Source organism: Marmota flaviventris, chromosome 11 (genome assembly GCF_047511675.1).
Source record: "Marmota flaviventris isolate mMarFla1 chromosome 11, mMarFla1.hap1, whole genome shotgun sequence".
Taxonomy (NCBI): domain Eukaryota; kingdom Metazoa; phylum Chordata; class Mammalia; order Rodentia; family Sciuridae; genus Marmota; species Marmota flaviventris.
The window spans coordinates 97,343,297-97,357,513 of record NC_092508.1 but is presented as its reverse complement, the minus strand read 5'-3'; the positions used below and the strand labels follow the sequence as shown (position 1 = coordinate 97,357,513).

Here is a 14,217-nt window from a genome sequence, read left to right as displayed (position 1 = left end):
AACAACAGCCGCAGGAGGGCAAAGGGATCAGAAAAGAGATTCAAAGCCACCATTTACTACCACATTTCATATGCCCATCAAACTTTTTATTTTGAAAAGATAAACCTCAAAAAAAATTTAAATAGTGCAACATACTGTCATCCACCCTTCTCGTTGGTCCACCAACCAATTGCTACCATTTGACCACAGTTGCTTTTATCTCTCCATATAAAAACAGTTTGGTCCCTTTTACATTTGCCCAACCAACCTAAAGCAACCTGCAGAAACATGACCCTTCACCCCAAAAGACTTCACCACTAAATACTTCAGCACAGATCTTCAGAGTATTTTCTAGCCAGGAGCAATGGTGCACACCTGTAATCCCAGCAGCTCAGGAGGCTGCGGCAGGAGGATCCTAAGATCAAAACCAGCCTCAGTTAAAAGCAAGGCACTAAACAACTCAGTGAGACCCTGTCTTTAAATAGTATACAAAATAGGGCTGGGGATGTGCTCAGTGGCCAAGTGTCCCTGAGTTCAATCCCTGGTACCCCCCAAAAAAAAATTTTAAAGAATTTTCTATATATCTTTAATGGCACAAGCACCCCCAATATGCTTAACACCTATTTGATAATATTATACGCATATAGATATACATACATGGACTATATATACAGTCCATATTCAAATATTCCTACTTAAACCCCAAAATGTCCCTCACCTCTAGATGGCTCGTTCACTTTCCAACGTGCGATCCAAGCACGGTTCACACATTGCCTTGTTGTTGGATCCTTTAATTCAGGATATCTTCCCACACACCTATTTATCACTTATTTTTTTATGATTTTGACAATTTTTTTAAAGTACAAACCAGCCCTTTGGAGAATCCCAAACTCTGGATTCATTTGAGTATTTTCCTGTTATTATGCTGAGGTTGAACATATTTTTGGCAAGAGTACTACAGAGGTGACATTGACCTCTTCCAACTGCATTACCACAGAATGGCCCCTACCTGGTATGCTAAACTTGACCTCGTGGTTTGACTCACGTTTGCCAGATTTCCTGGAGCAAGAATAACTATAACTTTTTTTTCCTTTTTTTTTTTTTTTTCATGTAGAGGGAGTACTAGGAATTGAATCCAGGGGTGCTTAACCACTGAGATACACCCTCATTTCTCTCTATTTTTTATTTTGAGACAGGGTCTCACTAAATTGCTTAGGTCTCACTAAATTGCTGAGGCTAGCCTCAAACTCGTAATCCTCCTGCCTCAGGCTTCTGAGTTGCTAGGATTACAGATGTGAGAGATAATTTTTCTCTTGACAACTAGTCATCTGCTAGTCACAGTCACTGTCACCATGTGAATGCACATAGATTGGCAATCACTTTGCTATTCAAAGTGAGGTCCCCAGCTGTATCACATCACCTGAGAGCCTGGTAGAGATAGAGAATTTCAACCTCCACCCCAGGTCTGCTGAGTTGATTTCCACTTTAGCAAGACCCCCTGGTGCACTGAATGCACATCAAACACTGAGATGTATCGCACTGTCATCTTCAAGGAACTCCACTGTCACCCAGACTCTACCACGTGCCCTAACATTCTCTAAAAAGGAGCTTCCCTCAATCTTGCCTTTGAGGGGAGGGTAGTAAAGATGTGACTACAAACGCAAATCTTGGCTTTGCATTCTATATGTTATAAATCTATTTCCATCATTATTCTTTTTGATGCTCAAATATCCCAAAGAGAGCCAGTGGGAGCCTCTGGACACATCCCCATTCATCTTCCTGTACTTCCTTCTGGCACTATAAGGTGCTCCGGGCTCAGCCTGTCCCATCCCTGCCTCAGCCCTGGAACCAGCTAATCCTTCAAGGAGTCCTGACTCTGTCTGGTGGGCAGGTATGCTCCTTGCTACTGAGGGGTCTTTGCTCCTAGGCATTTAGTCTTCACACCATTCCTTGAACTACAGATTGTTAAGAAAGGCAAAGACACTAAAGAATTCATCCACACTGAAAATCAGGAGCAGAGCCAGGACCCTGTGGCTTTGTGGTGCCCATAAGCAAATGCTGCTCAGATTTGTCTTCCTGTGGGGAGTGAGACAGACCCAAGGCCCCTGCAGCCACCCTCTGGGCCCGTCACTGTGCTTGAGCCAAGGCCACAGTGCCCACAGGCTGCTGCAGTCAGAGACTGAGCATGGTGGAGCTCCAGGAAGCTCTGGTTCAGGGTTGTCGGGTAACCTTGCAGGACACTCTTGGGACTATTCTGTAGTCTGGATCTCTTCCAGCCAGGGCCTCCCATCTTCCCCTTCCTTTCAGTAGCAAGCAGGAATATGGCAGTCCCACTTTATGGAGGAGGAAATAGGAACAGATGCTGACGTAATCTGGCCAGGACTGGGCCCTCTTCACTGATGTCACTCTTGTCCTCAGGCTGTGGGACTACTCATGGGAGAGCTTCCATGTCTCATCTAGCCCAGAAAAGCTCTGCCTCTCCCTCTTCAGAGCTTAGGGAACTCACACAGCGGGGCGTCAGGTGCTCTGCCCCTTCAGAATGGCAACACTTAGCCCAGAGGCTGGAAATTCTAAGACTCAAGGTTTAGGTCTGAAGTGCAGGTCCAAGTTGGAGGGAGAGGGTAACCAAAGGGAGAGGGAATAGGATGAGGGCACAACCTCTGTTGGAGAGCAGCAACTGCCGCTGCGGTCACAAAAGGGAAATGAAGCCCAGGAAGCAGGGCCCAGGGCCACTAGGAGGTCATCCCAGAAATCAAATCCAAAACAGAGGAGAGACCTCAGGTGATTAAAAACAAAAACAGGCCCTTAGACTTCTGTAGCACAGGGCTGGCTGGCCATGCCTCTGACTTTGCCTTCTACCTTCCAAAGGTACAGTGACTTTTTAAGAAAGATAAGCACTGAGACACTGGCCCTGGGCAAAAAGCCAGGGAAAGTGTTCCATCCCCAGGAGGCAAAAATGCACTCCAGCCGTCAGACCCCCATGCAGGGCAAGCTCCCCCAGACGGGAGGTGGTGCTCATACACATGTGACACACCCTCCCTGGCAGAGCAGGATTCATGAGGAAGACATGGAGTCAGGCAAGAGGCTGAGGGTGGGAACAGGGGAAGAAGAACCCCAAATGAGGCAAGGGAGCTGGAGAAAGAACTAGAGGAAGGGAAATCAACATTGAGTCCTAGCTGGTCTCCAGCCTGAGAAGAGCTGAGCACCTCTCAGAGAGAATGGAGGGTCCTTCCCTGTGTCGCTCCTCCCCTCTCAGCTTCCCAACACACAACAGTCTGCCCCAAGAGATGGACGCGCACCCTGGCCTTAGTTCTCTCCCCTGAAAATCTCTGTGTCCCCATCCCAGGGACCTATTTCCCCACACTGACAGGGAGGTGGTGGCAGGAGGAGCTGGCTTGGGGACAGGTCATCATCTCATTGTCTTTCCCCTGAGGGAAAATGTCCCCATCAGATTCCATCTCTGGGCCATGTGCCTGCCATGTAGATCCCAGCTGAAGGCACTGACCCTCCCTCTGAGCCCCACAAAGCTCACGCTGCAAGGCAGGACCTTTAGGGAGTCTCTGGTCCAAACCCCCTTTTGGTCCAATTAACACCTGATCCAATTAACACCCCTCTCACAGTTGGGCTCATATCAGTGGGTCTCCCTCAGGTGGTGACTGTTGACCCCATTTTATAGATAAAGAAACTAAAGCCCAGGCTGATAGTCAGTGGGAGAGCCAGGCAGGACTCAAACCTGTCCAATTCTACAGCCCAAACTCCACTTGTGATTCTCAAGCTGGGGGACACAGGCACCTAGAAGTAGCAGGCAGCCCGTGTGGCGTTTACTGCCCAAGATTCGCGTGCCACCTTGCCAAATTCCAAGGATTTAACTGGTAAAGAAAACGCTTTTGTGAAATAGAGACAGATTGTGGATTAGAATACAAAGTTTTGCAATGATATACCACACACACACACACATACACACACACACAGAGTCCAGGTTCTTCCTGGCCAAATGAGGCTGGGTGGCCCCTGCCCGGAAAGCTCACAGCCTATCTCCCACCCACATGCTGATCTGATCTGTCTTTTGAACAAGTCCTTGTGCTTTGGAAGTCACTGTCCCCTGACACCAGACCACAAAGATTCATCAACACTTTTCTGTAGGCCTCTGGTCACAACAGCTGACTAAGGAAGCCAACTGGCCTCTCCAGGAAGGCTATCACTCCAGAATGACCACCACCCTCCTCTTTTGAGTGATTTTTCCCTTTCCTTAGTGAAACACTGGTGAGAGGAAAAACCAATGTTTGGTTTTCCTTCTTCTGTCCTTAACTGACTGAATAAAAACTTGGCCACCTATGTCAGCCCCACAACAATGACTTTCACTGTGACTTGCTGGTCAAAACCCAAAGTGCAAAGAGGCCAGCTGCCTTCCCAGCTGGTGGGACACCCCCTGAGAAAGAATGAGGGGGGAGGGGATTGGGGGAGGAAAAGGCAGGTCCCCTCCCCCATGCTTCCCTCTTCAGTGGCAAGGGACACTCAGACCCAGGGAAAGGTGTCCAGTTGGCCCTGGGGGACCAGGAAACCCCCCCACACACCTCTCTCTCCCTTTACCCCTCCCAGGGTGCCTCAAATTCCAGCCAGTTCAGAGATAAGCCTACTGCCAAGCAGCCAGGGTGGGGCCACCCAGACTCCAGAGAAAGCCAGGCTGGGCTAGGGAGGGTCAGGGAGCCCACAGCAAGAGCAGAGGCAACTGGGCCAGAGTCAAGATGGGGAAGAGGCTGAGGGAACAAGCTCAGAGGGGCTGAAGAAGCTGGGCCAGCCAAGCAGAGGGCAGGAGGTGACACAAGAGCAGCTCATTCAAAGGCATCCCAAAGCCAAAAGAGTTCTCAAAATCTAAAAGGAGGAGGTGGTGGTCCACAATGGGGAAACCAAGGCTCAATGGTTAGTTCAGAAATGAGCTAGAATTTGCACGTGGCCCATGGGCTCCCAAGCCCGTGGCTCTGGCCTGCCACCCCTTACCACCTGCCACATGGGCCTAGGGTGAGCCAGTCAGCCAAGAGGAGGTGCCAGCTAAAGGAGAGATGGAGAAGCTGCAGTGCCCAGGCAGTGCTGGGCCCAGGGCTTGGTGGTGACTCGCTCCACGACCATCCACCAGGCCCAGCCCATGCCCAGTCATTGGCAGAACCAGGTGTCCACCAGTGGGTAGCAGGGTTCCTGGAAGGGCCAGGGCCACCTAGACCCCTAATCAAGCACCCAGCCAGCCCTCCTAGTCCTTTCTCACCAACCTCTGAGAGTGGGTCAAGCTGCCCCCACCAGATTTCACCCCTCATAGCCCGGACCCAGCAACCCACTCCCCAACAGTAAGTCCTCTCTTCTGGCTCAGAACTTGACCCCTAGGCCCCTGGGCTGTGTGGCTAGAAACTGCAAATGTGCTCTGAGGCCACAGTGTGCCTGATCCTGTTCTGTAGAGACCCCAGGCAAGGTCCCCACCCTGGAGCCCACACTACGGAGGAGACATGGTAAGAAGGATGCACATCTCTGAACAAAAATCCAGCAGGACCTGGAGAAGGGGAGATGGATATGCAATGGCTGGGGCCCACAGAGCCTCCCCACCATTGGGCCTGACCACTCCCCATTCCCTGACCATTCCTTTCTTCAGTCCTTCCCACCAGGGTGACTCACTCAGAGCAGTGACCAGCTTAGAGTGACTAGTCTAGACAGCCAGCAGGGTGCCCCTTTTGGTGAGTGGACAAGAAGTGCAGGCAATGGCTGCAAAGTGCAGGCCCATGCTGTGCAAATTTGGGCAGTAACTTCACCTCTCTGAGCCATTGAACCTCATCAGTAAAGCCAAGAAATCCCTCCAAGGGGGTTTTAAAAGTGAGTTGTGACTGTATAGACAAGACAGAACACTACAGCGTGGTGACTGGTTTTCCCTTTTTGTGCTTTTACCCCTATCTTGACCTGAGATTCATCCACCCAGGCCAGAAACCTTGGACAGCTTAATCCACCAAGTCCCCACCCTGCCCAGTTCCCCCCACACCCAGCCCACACATGCCTGTCTGGGTGCCTGCCACCCCATACACCTGCCCCCATGACTCACTAGGGCTCAGCATTCCTTTGGGAAAACAAAAGTCATCCCACCCCACAGCCTCTGGTACCAAGCCCTTCAGCAGCCTCCTCCACCCACAGCTCTGCAGACACCTGCAATCCCCCATCACTTTACCCTGGTCCCCTTGGTCAAAAGGGTAAAGTGGTACAAAGCCCCATCAAAATCAACCAAACAGCAAACCAAAGTAGTGTCCCTGTGGGACCCGCAGCAGCAACTACCAGAAACCCTGGCTGGGCCTCAGCATTGCACCCCCACAGTGCCAAACCCAAAGACTGGCAGCGAGGACTCGGCAGCAGAGTGTGAGTGACACAGGGAGCCTCTCTGGCCTCTTCTTTCATGCTGGGTGGGGCCCACTGAGGACAGGGTGTCTCCATAGGCATGCACCACACCCTTGGCCGCAGCCCTCGGCCCATCTGTCCTGAGATGTCAGCAGAGCCGCCCCACCTGTGCCCCCACACGAGTGTGGGTGCTATTCTCAGCACAGGCCAGGATGCTGGCCATAAACAGTGCTGGGATCTGCCCCTCCGGCCCATCCGCCTCCCACCTGCCCCTCAGCACCTGCTTACCCGACTCAGCGAAGAGCAGCCCATGCTGGGGAGGGACGGAGCTGAGGAGCCCAGGAGAGCAGGGAAAGGGCCTGGCAGCGCCCCCCGGGCCAAGCAAAGGTCTGAGTGGGTGGGTGGGTGGGCAACGAGCCTTGGTGCCGTGAGTACCCCCACCATCCTGCCTCCCTAAAGACGCCAGGTCCTGCTGGACCTTCACAACATCTCCTCCAGACCCAAGACTCACTTATCCCTCTGAATGCCCTCAGCTGTTTGTATGTCTGTTTCTGCCTGAGAAACTCCATCTAGACCTGCACCCAGGTTATTCACTAATTAATCAGGGTCCTCAGTTTCCAAATCTGTGACACCAAAACTACTAACCGGTAACTAAGAGAGATAGGATATGTGTTTACTTCAAACACATCAATATTATTTTGGACACCATTGTTATTTTTGTTATTCAGTGGAGTGAATGCCCAGAGTTGGTTTTAAATAGCTCCCACCAGTCCCGCCCACCAAAATTCAAAGTGCAGCACAGCAGTGGGGGAGACCACCCTCACTGCAGCTTCCTGTCACTCCCAGAGCCTGGGGCTTCCCCAGAGCCTGGGTCTCCAGGCCACCGTGCTAAGAGCCTCCTGCCTCAGACCTGGACTATCCACTGTACCCAGCACCCGAGGCACCACAGAGAGGGACCGCTGCATCACAGACATGGAGCCAAGGTGAGGCTGGCAGGTTCAGAGTCCAGAGCCGATGAGAGGGGCCCTATCCTGGCACAGGGTCGTTCCACCATGTTTTCCCCCAAGAAGCCAGTGGAGGAGGTCGCAGGAGAGTTGAGAATGGACACAGAAGGAAGGAGTGAGGGCAGTGGGGAGGAGAATCAAGAGGGAACTCTAACAGGCAGAAGGAGTCACATGCCCCCACCCCTGCCCCTGCCCTCAGCCCTGCCCCCAGCCTTGGGCCTCCCATGGCCTTAACCCTTCCTCTGGCCTTGGTCCTGCCCCTGCCCATGACACTGCCCCTGCTCACAGCTCTGACCCTGGCCCTGCCCATGGCCCTAGCCTTAGCCCTGGAGTTGCCCCTATATTCTCTGGCAGATGGAATGAATACTCAAGGACACAGACGGGACTTTTCCAGGTGTTCCTCTGCTGATCCCATACCTATTATTCTTGTGCTGGCAAAAGGGAATGGCCTTAGAGAACATGGTGGGCTAGGGGAGGCTTAGGTGGGGGTGAAGGGGCCAGGGAAGGCACTGTCCATCACCTCCTCCAGATGCAGGAGGTCTGTACACAGCTGGACAGGAGCAGGACAGGAAAGGGAAGGAGAGGGACCTCCCAACCCCACTCTGACAGGCTGCATAACTTAACAGGTACCAATCCTCTCTGGGCCATAATCCAGGTCCTGCTAACACCACGCAGAAGTAAAAGGAGCAGAAGAGCTCAGAGAGGCTGACCACTGCCCAACTTGCTACCCAGCATGAGGCAGTGTTGCTAATTAAATGTCTTCACCACCCTAGAGGCTTCTCACCAGCTCAGGGGAACAATTGCTCGGGGCAGCCAGAGAACTGTCACTAACCCACAGCCTTAGGCAGGTCACCAGCCTCCAGAGCATGAAAGTCTCTGACTTCCAGGACTCAGAGCCTGACTGTCTGAGAAGGTGTGTGACCCCGTCCCTCTGCTCAACAAGCCAGGCCTCCTCCAAAGGCTATAGGAGGAGGGATGTAGCAGTGAGATCAGAGGGGTAGAGAGAGGGCAGAGGTTCCCAGAAAGCATAGCCAAGATCAGCACCCCCAGTGTGCTGCAGCCACCAGGCCTGAAGCCCTGGTCTCATCCCTAACTGTCCCCTCCCATAAGGCCCTCTTCACAAGAGGAAACGCTGCTCTCCAACAAAAGGGCCTTGATCTGCCAGCCAGAGCAGCCAATCACAGGAAGGAAGGAGCAGGGGTTGAGATCCAAAGCTAGGTTGGAGATCTGCAGATCCCTGGCCATTCCATGCAGGGACTGAGAGGGCTGGAGTTCCACAGTGCAGCTGGGGCCTGGCACCTACAAGGTCCTCAACAGACCATATCCTTCCCTTCCTTACTCCCTCTGATGGCCCTCAGGTCATCTAGATCCCAAGTGGGGCACTGGTGGCCCAAGGCCTGGTTTCAGGAATGATGCCCCAAGAGTTCACATGCACAAGACACGGTGTGGCCTAACACCCTCACACCAGCCTAAGGTTCTAGCACCTTGACCTTCAGTGGCCTCAGTGTGAAATGGAGACCCACATTCTCCCATTTAATCCTCAATGATAAACCCATTCCACCAACAGGAAAACTGGGGCTCAGAGGGGATGAATAACTTGCCCAAGGTCAAAGGACTTAGGAGAGCAGAACTGGGATTTGAACCTGAGCCTCTGAGACTCAAAAGTGAGAACTCTTTCCACCTTGCCATACTTTGCAAAGCCTTTCCCATCCATCCCTCATCCCCCGGAGTCTCACACTCCAATTCACTATGTGCTGTGAGTCTGTTCTGTGCCCAGAGCCAGCAATATAAACGCACAACAGAGCTCATCTTCCTCCTTGAGGGCTGGGGTTCAGCAGGCAGGATTGTTACCCCATTTTATAGAAGAGTGAAGAGAAGCCAGAAAGGTTTACTAACTGGCCCAAGTAACAGGAACGGGGCGGAACAGAATCCCAGGGTCTCAGCTGCCTGCCTGAGGCCTTTGCAGCTCCAGACCTCCGCAATGCTAAGGCAGCAACTCTGCGCACAGAATGAAAGAGAGCTGCTGCAGATTGCGGGGGTGGCCTCTCCTCTCCAGTCAGAGTGGCACAGCAGGCAGGGTGACCCGCCAGTGCAGCAGCTCGTCCTCACTCCTGAGCAGTTTCCCACGCGCTGACTCAGCTCTCCCGGCTGGGCCCCGAACCCACATCCACTTCTCCGCAAAGCTTCCGCAGTCCACCCCAAGCCAGCCCGGGAGCAACCCCCACCTGGCCACCAGAGCTGGGGCAGCACTGCCCCCTAAGTCCTCAGGATAGAACAGGAGCACGCCTTAGCTGTGGCCTTCTCCAGGCCTGCTGACCATTCAACCAGTAAGGTAGGGCCAGGCTGGTTCACTTGGAGAAGCAGGTGACATTCCAGCTCAGCCAGGCCCGCTCCCAGGACATACTGGGTCCTTCACTGGGTCCTTGGAGGGAAGAGGGGACAGACATATTTCAGAAAAAAAAGAACAATATTTGGGTCCTGTCCCAGGTTTAGCAAATGCATCCAATTAATTGTGGATTCTGATTCTCCATTTAGAACAAGATTCAGCTCATACACCTGGCTGTTCACTTGGCCTTGAATTGCTTCCCAAGCTCCTAAGTTCCCCCAGGCTCCCCGAATCCTTTCTTCGAGGGAGGTAGGACATATGGCATCTGACCTAGCTCCCCCTGACACCCTGAGGATCTGGGGAGCACAGAGTCAGACCAGCTTCATTCAGATCCAGCCCCGAACCTCTCGGGCACCTTGATTCCTGCAGGCTCCTAGGTCCCCTGCACCCTGCCTTCATCCTGAAATAGCTGAGGGAATCCCAGGGGCCACGTGGAAATACCCAACAGTGAGAGGTCCAGCTCTCTCTTATCAACTTCTCTTCTGATGTGCCAGCCTCCTGGGTAACCAAGAATGCACCCCCACCTTCAATCCCCAAACATACACCAGGTGCTCCCTGATTGCTGCAGCCCACACACTGATTTTCATTTGAAAACACATTTGCTCTTCAATAATCATCCTCCTGCCCTCCCCCACCATCTCACTCCAGGAGAGGGATAACAAGCTAGTGAGAAAGGCCACTCTGAGTTTCAAAAGGGAGGAAATGCCAGGATTCCCCTGAGCTTCAGTGTCCTCATCTGCCCAAGGGGACTGTATTTCTGTAGGGTGACCTCACAGGCCAGAGAGAAACAAATGGCAGGTGGTAGATGTGATGGCTCTTAGTAATTTACCAAATTCAATGAAGATGCTAAGGTGGTCCTGCCCTCCTGAACCATCCAGACCCAGCGGGAGCCAGAGCTCACCTGACTGCAGGCTTCCCAGTCCCCAGATGGGCACACTGGGGCTCTGTGGCCAGGGCCCAACTCAAGTATCTCAAGTTCATGTTCTTCTGGTACACATCAGGATCCTCCAATGAATGAATGCATGACTCTGAGACCCTCCTCTGGCCCTTCAACATGCAGCCTGACCTGGAACCATGTGTCCTCCATCCCTACCCCCTTCAATCAGGGTCTAGCTCAGAGGAGCTCTGACTTCCTCCCTTGTAAGGTGAAGCCAGCCAGCACCTCCCAATTTAGCTTCTTCAGCTTATGCAGGGAAAAAAAAAATTAAGGACACTGCAGTTCAATTTCAAGAGACCTGCCATAGCACAGACAAAACACAAAAGCCACAATGGTGTGCGCCTGTAGGATGTCAAGGGCTTTCCCAAGATCTCCCTGGGGCAGAGCAGAGCATCAGCCCCCACCAGTGAGCAGGCTGCAAGCCAGGTGCTTCACCCTCAAACAAACCCCAGGAGCCAGAACTCCCACCATACCACTCTCAGAGGATGAAACAGAGAGGACAGGCAACGTGCCCAGGACTGCAGGGCAAATTCCCTGGTTTCTCTGAAGGTTAAAGCTTCTTAATTCTCCCCAACATGCCCCTGAATCTTCTTTTTCCTCTTTCTCCTACCACCTGCCAGTGGTCCTGAATCCAGATCAGCACACCCATCCTCCCCATCACTAGTGTCTGTCCCCCTAGACAGTTATCCATCAACTAGACAACGTGGAATAAGACAGCTGATGACACCTTGGGCCAGAGGAACAGGGGAGCTGCAGGAAGCTGGCTAGATGGAAAGCAGGGGTCCCCACAAGGGACCTCTCATGGCTCAGGCCTCTCAGTGCCACTTTGGTCCCCAGGGCCCAGTGACGGGCCCCGGCTCGCCCAGGGCTCAGGCATCTTGGCAGGAACCTCATGGAGAGGGCGAGTTAAGCAAAGGGTCCAAAGAAAGCAGTCACAGCTGTTGGAAAATGGAGCTGGACTGGCAAAGACTCTCCTATCACCCCATCCCCCTTCTGGTCCTGAAGTCCCAGCAAAACTCCTGCAGCCACAGAACTCCCTGGAAACTCTAATCAGCATCATCAACCCGCTGGTGCTCCCAATCCTCCATCCACACAACAAAGACTGTGTCCTCCTATGCCCACTCCCCATCCAGTGTGAACATGCAGCCGGGGGTCCCCATAGCTGGCAGGACCACTCAGATCCAAAAGCAAAGGGAGTCTCCTTGCCCATTTAAGTTAATGGCCAGCCCCACAGGGAGGAGCAAAGCGCAGGTGCCCAATGACCCTTGCGACTTGCTCTCCAAGCCCAGCAGTGTCACGCCCTCTTTGTGTCATCCTGGGTTCTGAAACACAGAAACAGACCTGCATGGGGCAGAGCTGGTGCAGAACACTGTCCACCAGTAATTCAGCAGCAGGTGTCACCTGGCCCTGGCCCCAGCCCTGACAGGCAGCCTCCAGAATTGCAGCCTAACCCTGCCCCTGTCCCCATGTGCCTTCCTGGAAATGTTTGGATCTTTTCTAGTTGAGGCTGCTCCCTCTGGAGACTCAGGACTCACTACCTCTCCCAGGCCTCAGTCTTTTCCTCCTCGGAAAGCCAGAGGCTCCCGAGGCCCACATCAGTAAAACACCCAGTCCTTAGTTGAACCCAAACCTGGAGTCAGAAATATGGTTCAAATCACACCTGAAGAAAAAAGCTAAAGAGCTTGATGCGGGTCTGGGGCCAAGCCCCCGGGCTACATCCCAGGCCTGGCTCCGATCTTCAGGTCCAGGCCTCAACTCACCCCATCCACACTCACCCTTCCAGGTACCCAAAGAGGCCTTGGGTGTGCTGTTCCCAAGGCTGCCAGGGCACGTCTCCCCACCCCAGCCTGCCTCTTTTGCCCTGGGATTCAGTCCAGACTCACCATCCCCAAGGACCCCTTCCTGATGCACAAGCCTAAGGCACAGACCTCAGGGACTACCTCCGGTGCCCTCCCTAGACCCAGGATGGGCACTGTCTGCAAGGCAGGAAGCTCCGCTGGCCAGGGACAGCACCATCACGAGCCTCTCAGTATCTTGGCTCACAATGGACATAAGAGAGAACACTACCAGGATAATAAGATGGCCACGGCCACCTCCTATAGGTGAGCTGCAGTCCTCTCGGGGGATTGAACCCGTGTAAGAAGTGACTCACACAAATCAAGGAGCCAGCCTGGTGCTATGGCATGCTCCTGTAATCCCAGCAACTCAGGAGGCTGAAGCAGGAAGGAAGTTGAGGCAGGAGGTTTGCAAGTTTGAGGCCAGCCTTAGCAACTAAACCAGGTCCTCTTTCAAAACTAAAAAAAAAAAAAAATTTTTTAATTTAAAAAGGGCTTGAGATGTAGGTCAGTAGTAAAGTGCCCCTTTGGTTCAATCCCCAGTATCAAAACAATAACAAAAACAAAAACAAAGCAAGGAGCATATTTGGGGGGACAAGACCCTGAAAAGGGTACCCTGACGACATTGAGGAAAGGGTCAACAAAGGTCTGGAAGAGCTGAGAGCAGCAAGCCGCGCTGGCAGCAAGGAATTCACCAGGGCTCAGTTATGCAGCAGCTGCGGCCTACAGCCGCCCACTCACTCACTCCCTCCCATGATGATCTGGGGCTCAGCCCATGGCACTGGGCCCTCACACTGCAGAGGGGACATGTCCACAGCTCACAGCCCTTCCAAAGGGGCAGAGTACTCAGCACTCCAAGCTCTGTCCCAGAAGGCTTCAAGCCTGGACTCCTCCCCCACTCCATGCTGTGACCCCAATCCCACTGCATCTGCTTGCTATGACACTCAGGATCTGGGTCAGGGAGTGGGGAGAAGGTGTGGGTCCTTGCAAGCTGAGGGAAGAGCCTCTGCAAAGAGCCCAGGAACTGCGTCTGAGGGCAGTGGCAGGCTGCATTAACAGTGAGGTGTCTGGTCTGGCCAATCACACTAATCCCCACTACCACCAGTCAGCGCCCCCAGTGCCCCTGTCACCCAGAGGCTCTTATGAACACCCATCTGCTGAGGACTGAGGCCAAGCCCCATTTGGCATCTGGCCTAAAACCAGGCAGGACTCCGTAGCAGGGCCCCAGCCAATCACAAGAGCCCTGTTACCCAGCACAGAGTGCTATAGCTACTGGCTTAGATTAGGCCACACTACAGCACTGGGCTGTCCACTCATCATCATGCCATTTGATCATGGGAAAAAGCAGTGTGGAAGGAGGACTAGATCACCCCACAGTGGTAGAGGCAGGGTGGGATCGGCACCTTGTAACCCCAGTCCGAATCCTGCAGTCCCTCTCTTCCAGCCTGCACCCTGAAACCCAGAGTCTTTGACAGCCATCAGCCCTGTCTCTTCACTACCAGAGAAGCCGTGCACTCATGCATGCAAGAAGTACAGTCGGCCCTGGGTATCTACATCTACAGATTCAACCAACCACACATCAGAAATCTTCAAAAGAAAAAAACAGTGCCTGTACTGAACATGCATAGACTTTTCCTTGACATCATTCCCTAAACAATGCAGCATAATAGCTATTTACATCACAATTACTTTGTATTAGGTATTATAAGT

General features: G+C 53.0%; 1 protein-coding gene across 7 annotated transcripts in view; it reads right to left on the bottom strand.

The window, feature by feature from the left end:
- The window catches only part of Bin1 (bridging integrator 1), an 87,670-nt gene that overhangs the window by 34,487 nt on the left and 38,966 nt on the right, over window positions 1-14,217 (bottom strand). The gene's annotated exons all lie outside the window — the stretch shown is intronic.